Raw genomic sequence first — 12,945 nt, forward strand, 5'->3', positions numbered from 1 at the left:
TTGTATCACTTTTTTCGCTCTTAGCTTCCAGACTTCAGTAGGGATACTATCTGTTCCTGGAGGCTTTCCTAAAGATTTATTGTATGTTACCATTTTTATCTCATTCCTCCGATCTTAACCATTAATTGTTGAGCTTCCTCTACCTCTAATCCTAGCATGCTCAAGTCTTCCATAAATATTTCCATTTATGCTATTTTTTTGATTTTCAAATGTATTTAATACTGCTACAAGATCTCTGGTTATTTTTCTTATTATAGGCTCCCTAAGTTTGGCAACAACCCTGTCCACTGTCTGTTGCCTAAGTCATTCTGCTAAAAGATTTTGTGCTCTGTAGTTGTTATCAAAAAACAGTTGCTTAAAAGCAATCTTTTTAAACTCATGCTTATTATACATATACTCCCTTGTTTTCTCTTTAGCATTATGCAATTGCATCTCTTCTTGTTCTATGAGATTCCACTTATTCTACAATACCTTGTCAGTCCCAAAAAAATAATTCCTGTGACTCCTTAACCATGCAAAAGTGAAACAAAGACCACTCACTAAAGGTTGGAGTCTCTAAAACAACAGAATCCAGCAAAGTAAAGGACCTCTTCTAAACATGGCTGTAGAGATGATTCACACTCCAAACAGAAAAGGTTTTATTACTTAAAAATGGTTATTGCTTTCACATATCGCATTCTGCTTCTTCAGACCATTAACTGCTATAAACAACCATGTATTTAAAAGCTAGAATCAGCCAATTGTAACAGCATAATACAATCACATGGCATCCAATCAATTAAAAAACTTCATAGCAAGGTAGCAATCTAATTAAAAGTAAAAACAAAGATAAAAATACCAAAATATTCATTATGGCTACACATTTCAGTCACTGAATGAACATCCCTGTAAAACAGCTTTCATAATGTCCATTTCCAGCAAAATACATGTTATTAAAAGAAGCACAAATCCTAGATCTGTAATATAAAGTTGCACATATTGTCTAATACGTACATCAAGCATCACAAATCATCAAATATGAAAGAATAAACTATAAGTGCACTAACTCATGAATAGGAACATAACCTTATATATTTGACAGCAATACTATTTAAACAAAGAGCTTCCCTTGGAATACAAACTAGCGTTTGTAGTGAACCCAAAAAAATATAAACATAAACTTCCTCATAAATAAACTAGTAGCTATTTCAAAAACTGTGAGAGTGCATCCATCAGTAAATGCACTAAACATCATAAATCAACAAATAAGGAAACATATATAGAGAGAGTTTTATATTAACTACTCACGATCAGTGAACACCTTTGCATCAAAAATAGTCAAAGCATTTTTTGTTGGAGCGTGTACATACCTGCAAAATAGAAATCTTGATGTTCAAAGTTAAAACTATTGAAAATTACACTGAATAAACAACGTTGCCCACTGAATGAGCACTTGAACTAGCAATGGTCACAAGACTAGAGCTAGCCATAGTAAGGATTTCTTAAAGCTGCAGTAGATAAAAAACTGACTTCTACTCTTGTGCTATCAGAGCGGTGACTAAAATACCCCACTTTTCTATAACAAACGCACTGACTGCTACAAATGACATAAAGGCATACTTGTGAAAAACAACACTTACAACCAGACAATGTCAAAATCCGAAAGGACTGCAGCATATAGTAATACACCAGTGGTCTGCTGAATTACCAATGTATAATGATTATAGCCATAACTAAAAAAATAAAAATGCACAACTAGAAAATCATGAACTATAAATAGAAACACTAAAAAAGCAACACAGTAAATAAACATAAGGAGCAAGCACAAAAACTGAAAAAATACAACAAAAATAAAATCAACTAAAAAATACCATGAAAAACAAAAACTATACACTGTATAAAGAACAAAATAATAATATAATATATGAGAACAAAGTCTCAAAACAATCAATGTTGCAAAGGTCTCTTCTTCAACACAGGTTTGAGTGAGACTTTCCCCCAGATTTATGAAGCCCTTTATTGGGTGCAGGATTAGTCTAAGAGCTATTTTCAGCAATATGGCCAACGTGTGATCCAGGAACGAGCTCCCGGGACATGCATGTGAGCTCTTTGACTAATCCTGCATGGACCGAGTTCCTGTATGCAAATTACCCTCATTTGCAGGTAAAAAAACATGCAAATTAGGGTAATTTGAGATCCAGGAAGCCAGCAGCTGTCCGTGCAGGACGAGTGCAGTCTGCAGAAATGTACTCGGTTAGTAACCGAGTACATTTCTGCAAACTACAAAACGGAGCTATGAAAGCTCCAAATAAGGCTGTATATCACTGAGGAAACATGCTAATGGCCAAGTAGAAGGTCATTGGCATTGCAAATTGTTTAAAAAAAAAAAAACTTTTATTTTTTTCGCTGATCTCGTCTGTTTAAGCATAGGGCAGTGGTGCGCAAACGGGATCAGGGGAAAATAATAAAATAAACCTAAAATTAGCATTCTAACTAAAAACAGTATTCTGCCATGCAAGTCAATGGTGGGCAGAAGACAACCTGGCCAGTGAGTAATGATTGCTAAGGGAGGAGGCTCAGTGTGGGACATGTAACTATGCATTAGCAGGTAATCCTATGCAAATGAGGGGAAGGATAGTGAATCCCAGTTTTCCCCAAGGTGTGAGGCAGGACCCAAGAGTGTAAGAGTATAAATAGCTGGGTGCAAGACTAGGATATAGGTGACATCATGGGGGTGTGTGTCAGGCATACTGTAAGTGGATTGGAGCCCTGTGGCTCAGGATTGCTCCTAGTTTAGCAGAGCTAAGCTAGGGGTGTGTCTAAACCTGCCTAGCACTCTTTACAAAGTGTAAGCGGGTGTGCACGCCACGCACTGGGTTTTAAAGAAAAAAAAAAAGTAAACCAGGAAATAGCAGCTCTGTGCACATTTGAGCACTCTGTTTGCGTGGCGTGCACACAAGCTTAAACAGGAAGGCAATGGGAAAGGGAAAACAGCAGTAGGAAGGTAATCAAGGAGAAGTTGTTTAGCTGGCAGGTGAAATGTATCAGAATCAGCCAATTACACAGACAGCAGACCAGCCCAGCCGAGAACACTACTATAAACTAAGCAAACACCTTCCCCTCTGGTTTTTCCCACACTCTACACCACCGGTGTATACATTCTGGGAAATTTTAACAAACAAACCTACAAAATGAGAAGGGCTGCAGTAGGCAACATTTTATTTTGTTTTATTTTTTTATTTATCATTTGTTGACTGGGAAAGTCCGACTAGGTTCCACAGAGCCTGTTTTCAGCGGAGGCCTGGGGAGAAATGCTCCAGAACATATTACAACATGTGCAAGAGGCTGACGGTGGTGAGGATGTGAATGCTGCCGAACAACCCACAGTGAGGAAACAGAGAAGAGTATACAGACCCAGGGTAACCTACCAGGGGCTACATGAGCTGGAGATAGTGGAGCACTATAGGGTGGACAGAGACCTCCTGCAGCAAATTGTTGAGCTGTGCCAGCCACACCTGACACACCAAACTGGCCAAGGGGAACCCATCCCAGTGGATACCAAGGTATGTGTAGGACTAGGTATACGAGCCACAGGTACTTCCCAAAGCACAACTGGGGATATCATGGGGATCTCACAGGCATCAGCATCCAGAGTATTCCACCAGTTCCTAGATGCCATGTCAGCACATGCCAGTGAGCCTGTATATTTCCTCAACACACATAATGTGTTGACCAACAATATGTGTCTCTTCCACCAAATAGCAGAATACACTGGGGTAGTGGGTGCTACAGACTGCAATCACATATGCATCAAAGCACCACCCGGTGAGCATGGTAGGGCCTACATCAACCACAGGGGCATCCCTCCATAAACTGCCAGGTCGTATGTGATGCCCAGGGCATTATAATGAATGTGTGTGCTGGCTGCCCTGGAAGCTATGACAATTCATACATATGGCATCTGACGCAGCTGTACCAGAGATTTGCCAGTGTGGACATCCCCTACAGTCACCTAGTGGAGAATGCTGGGTACACACTGGAGACGTGGCTGATGACACCCATCAGAAATACGCACACACCTGAACAACAATGCCATAATGAGGCACACGCACAGGCCAGACATATAATTGAGCATGTGTTTGGGATGCTCAGGTCACGGTTCCAGTGTCTGGACACATCCGGTGGAGCCTTGCAGTATTCACCAGCTACATGTACCCAAATTGTTATGGCATGTGCTATGCTACACAATATGATCCTGTGGAAACAGCTGCAGCAGGAACAGCATGGGGCAGGGCCACACAGCCCCCCACCAATGCCAAGGCCTGCACAGGCACAGAGTGACTTGGAGGAAGAACAACCTGAGCCTGCCCCAGTAGGCAGAAGGAGGCATGCCCAGTATGCCCTGGCCTTGGCAAAGAGGCAACCCATAGCACATGCACTGACAAAGTAATGACCCAGGGAATGACACCTCTCTCTGACTCGCACATACAGTAAAAGCGATGCCAAACATGACACTACCTTTGCTCAACCATGTATAGGGAGTGTACTATGTGCATCTAACATAGGCAGCCCTGCAGCACCACCCTCAATACTGGGACACCCACAAGGTAAGTGACTCACACATGCCAGTTGGAGGGGGTTACATACCTAACAACAGTTACAGCCAGCAGGATAGGTGCAGACAAACACATACAAATGCTGTACTATGGCCCCTGAATGAGCCCTATGGGTAACACCTCCCCCAGGCCTACAAAGACAGACTACAGCAGGCCAGGCAGTTGGATGCAAGTTGTGAAGACTAGGAAGTCAGAAACTAATATGTAGGTAATTAAAGCTAAGATCTGTAGTACACTGATATGCCTCTAGCCAGCACAATAGATAAGGCTACAGATTGAAATGGAGTACCAGACATACCAGTACATTTCTAGCAAATGTGTACAAGTGTCAGGTGTGCCCCCCCCCATCCTACGTACACTTATAGTAACAGTCAGGTGTGCCCCCCCACTCCTGTGTAGAAATGTAGAAACAGTCAGGTGTCCCCCCGCTATGCAGAAATGTAGAACTGTCAATGCCAAATGACCGATGGATACCCTGCAGACACAGCATGCTACCTGGTGGTGTACATCATAAAGGTCAGTACCGCAGTACAAACTACCTGGACTTGATCCACACATGCAGTACAGATGACCATACTGGGCATGCTCACACACTTAGAGGAATGAAGGCAATGACATTCAACAACATACTGAAAGGTCATACTGGGCATGCTCACACACTTGAACACATGAAGGTCATGTCTGCAAACACCAGTGGACCAGACATATCTGGCAGTCGCAGTTCCTAGTGCAGACACATGCCAGTATGCACCAATCCTGCCTTGCACTTACAGTGGATAGGAATACAGACATATATGAAAGGACAACACACTATAATAAGCCAAAGGAAGATGGACATAGATGTGTGGAAGAGGGTGACCATGACAAGGAACCATCCGGGCCTGTCCCACCCAGCACACAGCCAAAGGGCCCAAACACATGAAGTGCAGATGTCACTCACTGCAGATATTAGCCACCAGGATCTGTCAGCATGACAGTCTATGTGGTGCACATGCCAGCTGGGCAACGTGACTGTACAAGGAAGTAGTCATCTAGTAGCTGTATACACGTACCTGTGACATATGACTCCGTGTGTGCCCGCATGTGGCATGTCAACCCCTACATGAATGGGTTATGGCCCATGCACACACCACCCTCCTCATAGCAGTATTATGACAAGCCTGCTGAGGTCATCCAATGTGAAATCCACCTTTGTGAGAGCTGAAGCTCAGTAATCTCCATGGTGCGTCCCATAACTGTGTACTGCTGTAGTGATAAACAAGTTAGGTAGTCGTTCTAACCCCAGACTTGGTAATTGTGTGAGTGTGTGTTTGTGTGTGTGTGTCTGTCTGACTGTGTAGAGAGAAATGCTTTTTAGGCTACTCACCAATCCTGCCTTGCACTTACAGTGGATAGGAATACAGACATATATGTACAATTCATATACTCAACTTTGACAAGGCTGCTGATGTCACTCACCTAGAAATACACCTCTGGGAAAAGCATAGCCCAGTAATCTCTGTAGCATGTCCTGTAACTGCGTACTGCTGTAGTCTGATAAAGTAGTTAGGTAGGTGTTCTAACCCCAGACTACGAAACTGTGTGTGTCTGACTGAGCAGAGAGCAATGCTTTTTAGGCTACTCACACTCTGTACAAATCGTATATTCAACTTTGGCAAGGCTGCTGATGTCACTCACCTAGACATACACCTCTGGGAAGGGTGTAGCCCAGTAATCTCCGTAGTATGTCCTGTAACTGCATACTGCTGTAGTGTGATAATGTAGTTAGGTAGATGTTCCAACCCCAGACTTGGCAACTGTGTGTGTGTGTGAATCTGTGTGTGTGTGTGTGTGTGTGTTTGACTGAGTAGAAAACAATGCTTTTTAGGGTACTCATACTCCTTAGAATTCATATACTCAATTTTGGCAAGGCTGCTGATGTCGCCCACCTAGAAATACACCTCCGGGAAGGTTGTAGCTCAGTAATCTCTGTAGTGCATCCTGTAACTGTGTACTGCTGTAGTGTGATTTAGAATGGTGGTGGGGTTCCATCTCCACCACTGGCAGTTCTGGATGTTTTGTGTGTGTTCCAATGTCTGTATATGGAACAATGCATTATAGGCTACTCACTCGCAGTACATTTCAAATGCCCTACTTTGGCAATCCTGCTGATGTCTGTCAATGTGAAATACAACTTTGGGAAAAAAGGTCTTTAGTAATCCCTGTGGTGTGACTTAAAACTGCTCTATGCTGTAGTGTGATATAGGCCTTGGTCAGGGGTTCTATACCCACGTATGTTGGTTGTGGAAATTTTGTGTGTGTCTCACTGTCTGTGTAGGGAGCCATGCATTTTAGGCTAGTCACTCACAGTACAGTTGAAATGTCCTTCTTTGGTAATCCTGCTGATGTCATTCATTGTGAAATGCACCTTTGGGGAAGGACTTCTCTAGTAATCCCTGTGATGTGTCCTATAACAGCTCCATGCTGTAGTGTGATATAGACCTCGGTCAGGGTTTCTATACCCACACATGTTAATTGTGGATGTTTTTTGTGTGTCTTACTGTCTGTGTAGGGAGCAATGCATTTTAGGCTAGTCACTCGCAGTACAGTTGAAATGCCCTAGTTGGGTAATCCTGCTGATGTCATTCATTGTGAAATACACCTTTGGGGAAGGACTTCTCAAGTAATCCCTGTGGTGCATCCTATAACAGCTCCATGCTGTAGTGTGATATAGACCTTGGTCTGTGGTTGTATACCGACACATGTCAGTTGTGGATGTTTTGTGTGCTGCTCACTGTCTGCATAGGGAGCAAAGCATTTTAGGCTAGTCACTCACAGTACAGTTGAAATGCCCTAGTTTGGTAATCCTCCTGATGTCATTCATTGTGAAAATACACCTTTGGGGAAAGACTTCTCCAGTAATCCCTGTGGTGCGTCCTATAACAGCTCCATGCTGTAGTGTGATATAGAACTCGATCAGGGGTATACCCACACATGTCAGTTGTGGATGTTTTGTGTGTGTAAAAAATCACCAAATAGACCAGCAAGGCAGAACGGAGTTCAATATTCATTTATTTTTGTACTATAACAAACTAGTTTCGGCAGAAATTGCCTTCTTCAGTGTAGGACAGTACAGTCAAGTTCCTTGTCCTCATCCATTTAAATACAGACCATGAGCCAATAAGGCAAATAGGCTCATCAATATTAATGAGATGAAAAATTTTTTAAATATAATTTTTGTAATCACAATATACAGAGTGTAACATTTCAGTGAGAAACAGTAAACATAGAGGACATAACAACCATAGATAAATGTAATAAAATTGGAATAATATAGTATAGCATATATATGTATAAACATATATAGTTTTTTGGCCATATGCAACATCTGCTAGACAAATATTAGTCCATACAAACAGTAGTAATTTCACATATCGACTACCTATATTATATTAATTCAGCAACCCAGACCCCCCATACCAAAATTACTGCTGCTTAGCAAACTTTTGTAATCACAATATACAAAGTGTAACACTTCAGTGAAAGACAGTGAAACTAGAGGACATAACAACCATAGATAAATGTAAAGGAATGAGATGAAATTAGTATAGATTCGTATAACATATATATGTAAAAACATATATAGTTTTGTGGCCATAAGCAACATCTGCTAAACAAATATTCGTCCATACAAACAGTAATAGTTTCACATGTCGACTACCTATATTATATTAATTCAGCAACCCAGACCCCCCATACCAAAGTTACTGCTGATTAACAAACCCATATAGCTGGGTGTCAAGAACAAAAATCAAGCAAGGCAAAACAGAGATACATATATATCATTTGCATGCATAAATGTAAATTAATTCTTGAGATCAAAATAACCCAAACCTTAACAACAAAATAGGTCAACAGGGTTATTAAGACATACACATAATCTCCTATAAGTGATCATTTAGACCCGGATGGAACAAACCCCCCAGAGTTGTAATCCAATATTTTTCCTTTTGATCCAATAAACCATGCCAACCTTGTTTGTTAGTTCTATCTCCAGAAATGCGATCAATGACCATGAAACTAAATTTTGCCTGTGGACGTGCAAACATCCACAGGCAAAATTTCATGATCGTGATTTCTGGAGATAAAACAACTGGCATGGATCAAAAAAAAATATGATTACTGAAGGTTCCATCGGTCGTGATCAGGAGATTATGTCTTATAACCCTGTTGACATTTTGTGTTAAGTTGGGTTATTTGATCTCAAGTAATTTACATTTGCATGCAATGATATATCTTGTTTTGCTTGACCCAGCTATATGGTTTGTTAATCAGCAGTAACTGTGGTATGGTGCTGAATTAATATAATGGTGGTCATGTGAAACTTACTGTTTGTATGGACGAATTTGTTTAGCAGATGTTGCTTATGGCCTATATATGTTTTACATATATATGTTATCAGAATCTATACTAATTTCATCTCATTCCTTTACATTTATCTATGGTGTTATGTGTCTATTTTCACTGTCTTTCACTGAAGTGTTACACTTTGTATTGTGATTACAAAAGTTTGCTAAGCAGCAGTAATTTTGGTATGGTCTGGGTGTGATGAATTAATGGTACTGTTTGTATGGACTAATATTTGTCTAGCAGATGTTGCATATGGCCAAACTATATGTTTATACAGATATATGCTATACTATATTATTCATTTTATTACATTTATCTATGGTTGGTATGTCCTCTATGTTTACTGTTTCTCACTGAAATGTTACACTCTGTATATTGTGATTACCAAAATTATATTTAAAAAATTTTTCATCTCATTAATATTGATGAGCCTATTTGCCTTATTGGCTCATGGTCTGTATTTAAATGGATGAGGACAAGGAACTTGACTGTACTGTCCTACACTGAAGAAGGCAATTTCTGCCGAAACTAGTTTGTTATAGTACAAAAATAAATGAATATTGAACTCCGTTCTGCCTTGCTGGTCTATTTGGTGATTTTGATACTTGGTTTGGACCGTGCATTCCCCCTTGCATAGGATTTGGTTCGTTCTATGTTTTGTGTGTGTCTCACTGTCTGTGTAGGGAGCAATGCATTTTAGGTTAGTCACTCACAGTACAGTTGAAATGCCCTAGTTTGGTAATCCTGCTGATGTCATTCATTGTGAAATACACCTTTGGGGAAGAAGTACTCCAGTAATGTCCATGGCGTGCACTATAACTGCGTAGTGCTGTAGTGTAATAAACTAGTTAGGTAGGGGTTCTAGTGTGTGTGTGTGTGTGTGTGTGTGTGTGTGTGTGTGTGTGTGTGTGTGTGTGTGTGAGTGTGTGTAACTCGTATCCTGTGTAGAGGTGGTTGTGAGTGTGTGACACCTGTGGGCAATGTGGAGGGGATTTTGGCCCTACTGTATATCACAATGTCAACCATACAGGGATAACAGATGTAAATTAGCTGAGAGGCTGGGGTGCAAAGCCATACCCATACATGTGACATCAAGGCCAGCCAATCACAGTTAGCAACCCCACTATTACCCAGAGCACACACTCAACCCATGTGTCATATGCACACACATGCCTAGGCAACAGCCAATATGTGGGTAGCACACTGAATATTGGCCACTGATAGTAACTATGCAGTGATAGCAGTGGGCTATAGGTGGCATGTCACCCTGACCATCTGTCCAATATGCATGTACATGCAGACAGTGCACCTTCACCATGTTCCCCAATGGACACCTGCACCACTTGTGATGCCTTCACATGTGACTCACAACGGACATACCATGCCTGACAACATGCCCTGTATGGACAGATGACACTGACATCAGGGAATGCTGTTGGCATGCTATCAATGTAGGTGAAGGGTAAACCTGCTGCCCATTACCAGTTCCTGCCACAGGTGGGCAAGACTGGCACATCTGATGACAATCTGTATTCACAACATGGGTCAGACACCCCAGGTACAGTTCCACATGTCACCGTACATGCATGTGGGAGGTGTGCACATCCCAGATACCATCCATGTCATGGACTAAGGAACACATACATGGCAAGTGATGCACAGTTTTGGCCACACACAACAGTCACTCAGGTGACTGGATGGGGGATGCAATACCCACCTGTCTGGGCAAATGCAGAAACTACAGGCCTGAGCCACAATGCAGACCATTGTCATGTTGCCTGATGCCAAGGTATACCCATTGCCTACCTTTGTATAGCTTGCTGTCACAACTGACCACCACACACCTGTGCAGACATGCACCCATGCATGTCAGAACTGGCACCCTGTGCGTTCGTGTGTTTATTGTATGGTGCGTACGTCCACATCCACACTCACTACAACCCCCCCCAGGGCATACTGAAGCATGCTGTCTGATGTCTGACATCTCCTCATACTCTTTGCCCATACGACGTCTGTATGACCCATGTGGTGCATGTGATACCTGCACATTGATGTGTTGTGGCAATCCCACTAGCGATGAGTTGCACTCCTGGCCCTGCCAAGTGTGTAAGAGTATGCGTCCCTGTGTGAGTGTGCCTGTGTTGATGCTAGCACCTGTTCATGCAGACAGGCACATGTACATCACCTACCGTATATCTACTGTATCCCTGTTGCAGATGTCACTCATCATCACATATATATTCTGAGTGCTCCACAGCAGGTAACCCATGTGGTGCATCCAATAACTGCTTTGAACTGTGATAGCACTACATAGTTGTCGGGGGTCTGATACCCTGTTGGTAGGTGTGTGACACAAACATGCTTCAGTTTTACTCTTCCACCCCTCCCTGACATGTATTTGCCTCTGTCTGCCCTCCCCACTCCCTCTCTGGTGGATGTAGACACCCACACCTGCTTTGCTTAGGCAGCAGCATGTGTATTTTAAGTGATGCTCATGATCAGCTGATGGCCTCTGCACGAATTGCAGCCCTCCCCTAGCTGATTACATGTGGAACAGCTGTGGTAACATTCCCATAGCCAATTGCATGGAAACAGACTCCAATACGTAGAAACATCATGGTGGTATTGGCCCTTTTCAGTTACTCTGGGCAGAAACTAGATCTGTTGTTTGGCAAGCAGCATCTCAGATGGATTGGGGATTTACCTTTAACAACATACACTGTGGAAAGACAGCAACCAACAGGAGGGGGAAGTGCCTGACCTGACTACAGACTGCAAGTGCTGCTATACTGCATTTGGAGTAATGTTGGTTTAACAGTGTTTGTCTGGATATGCCTGTCATACATGTTGCAGTACCTGCCATGTCAGTTCCATGTATGTGAGGAATCCCCATCTGCAGGGTCATCTGCAGACTGGGCAGTGTTGTGCTTTTGGTTTTATGTGTTAGCCATGGTGCATCTATCTGTGGAATGCAGAAGGTAGTGTGAGGATTGCAGTCTGTAGATGGTGAAGGCCATGACAGTTACTGACTTCATATCCCTCATAGGACATATGTTGCAACAAACCCTGATACAATGGTAGATTTATGAGGTTATCACAGCAACATGTCTATACTGGCCCTGTGTATGTGCTATCAGCCACACGTATATCAACCTTTGTACATATGTCGTGCATGAAGTGGTGCATATGTGATGTACACCATAAATAGTGTCATCATATCTGATAACAAGCCAGTGATATATCAGATTGCTACACATGTCATGTACAGTAGGGGTTATATTTCATGACATAACCTGGACATTCTGCGGATGTTTGTACAGTACTGAGGTCTGTGTAGTGATGGTGAATGTCGGCAGTGTGTGTACTGTTAATATGTACTTTAGCATGTGTACAGATTGTGGTAGGTGTGATTGTTTTAGCTTCCCTTCTATCTGATGTTACATGCTGCCCCACTGCATGGTACCATTTTGCTGTACATGTTTGTAGTGCCATACACATACATGTCCCATACCACAGACAGCCATTAGACCAAACTGAGTAGCAGCCCAGTATATGTAGGGTCATTCTGTGAGTGGCACATATGAGGATGGTGTGGAACAGATAGTCCATATACTGTAATATTATTCTAGCTTACCATATGTGGCCGTGGCTGTGTTTACATTAGTTGTGGTTATGCACTTTCACACAGGTGTATCTTACCCTGTGCTGTGACATGGCTGTTGAGCCTGCTATATATGCAGGTACATGTGCATTCCCCCATACGAGATGTAGGCCAGTGTTGAGCCAGTCTGCCTGTAGCCTGCACAGTGCATTGTTACATGCCTAGCAGCTTAGTGTACTTACCCAGTGAGATGTTATGCTCAGATACTTGCCAGTTATACTGCTGCCGGGCCTCCCTTAAAAGTCATGTATATCAGACAGAGCAGTGGGATGCTGTACAGATGTATGTCAACATCTAGTG

Source organism: Protopterus annectens, chromosome 2.part2 (genome assembly GCF_019279795.1).
Source record: "Protopterus annectens isolate FY-2018-M chromosome 2.part2, PAN1.0, whole genome shotgun sequence".
NCBI lineage: Eukaryota > Metazoa > Chordata > Ceratodontiformes > Protopteridae > Protopterus > Protopterus annectens.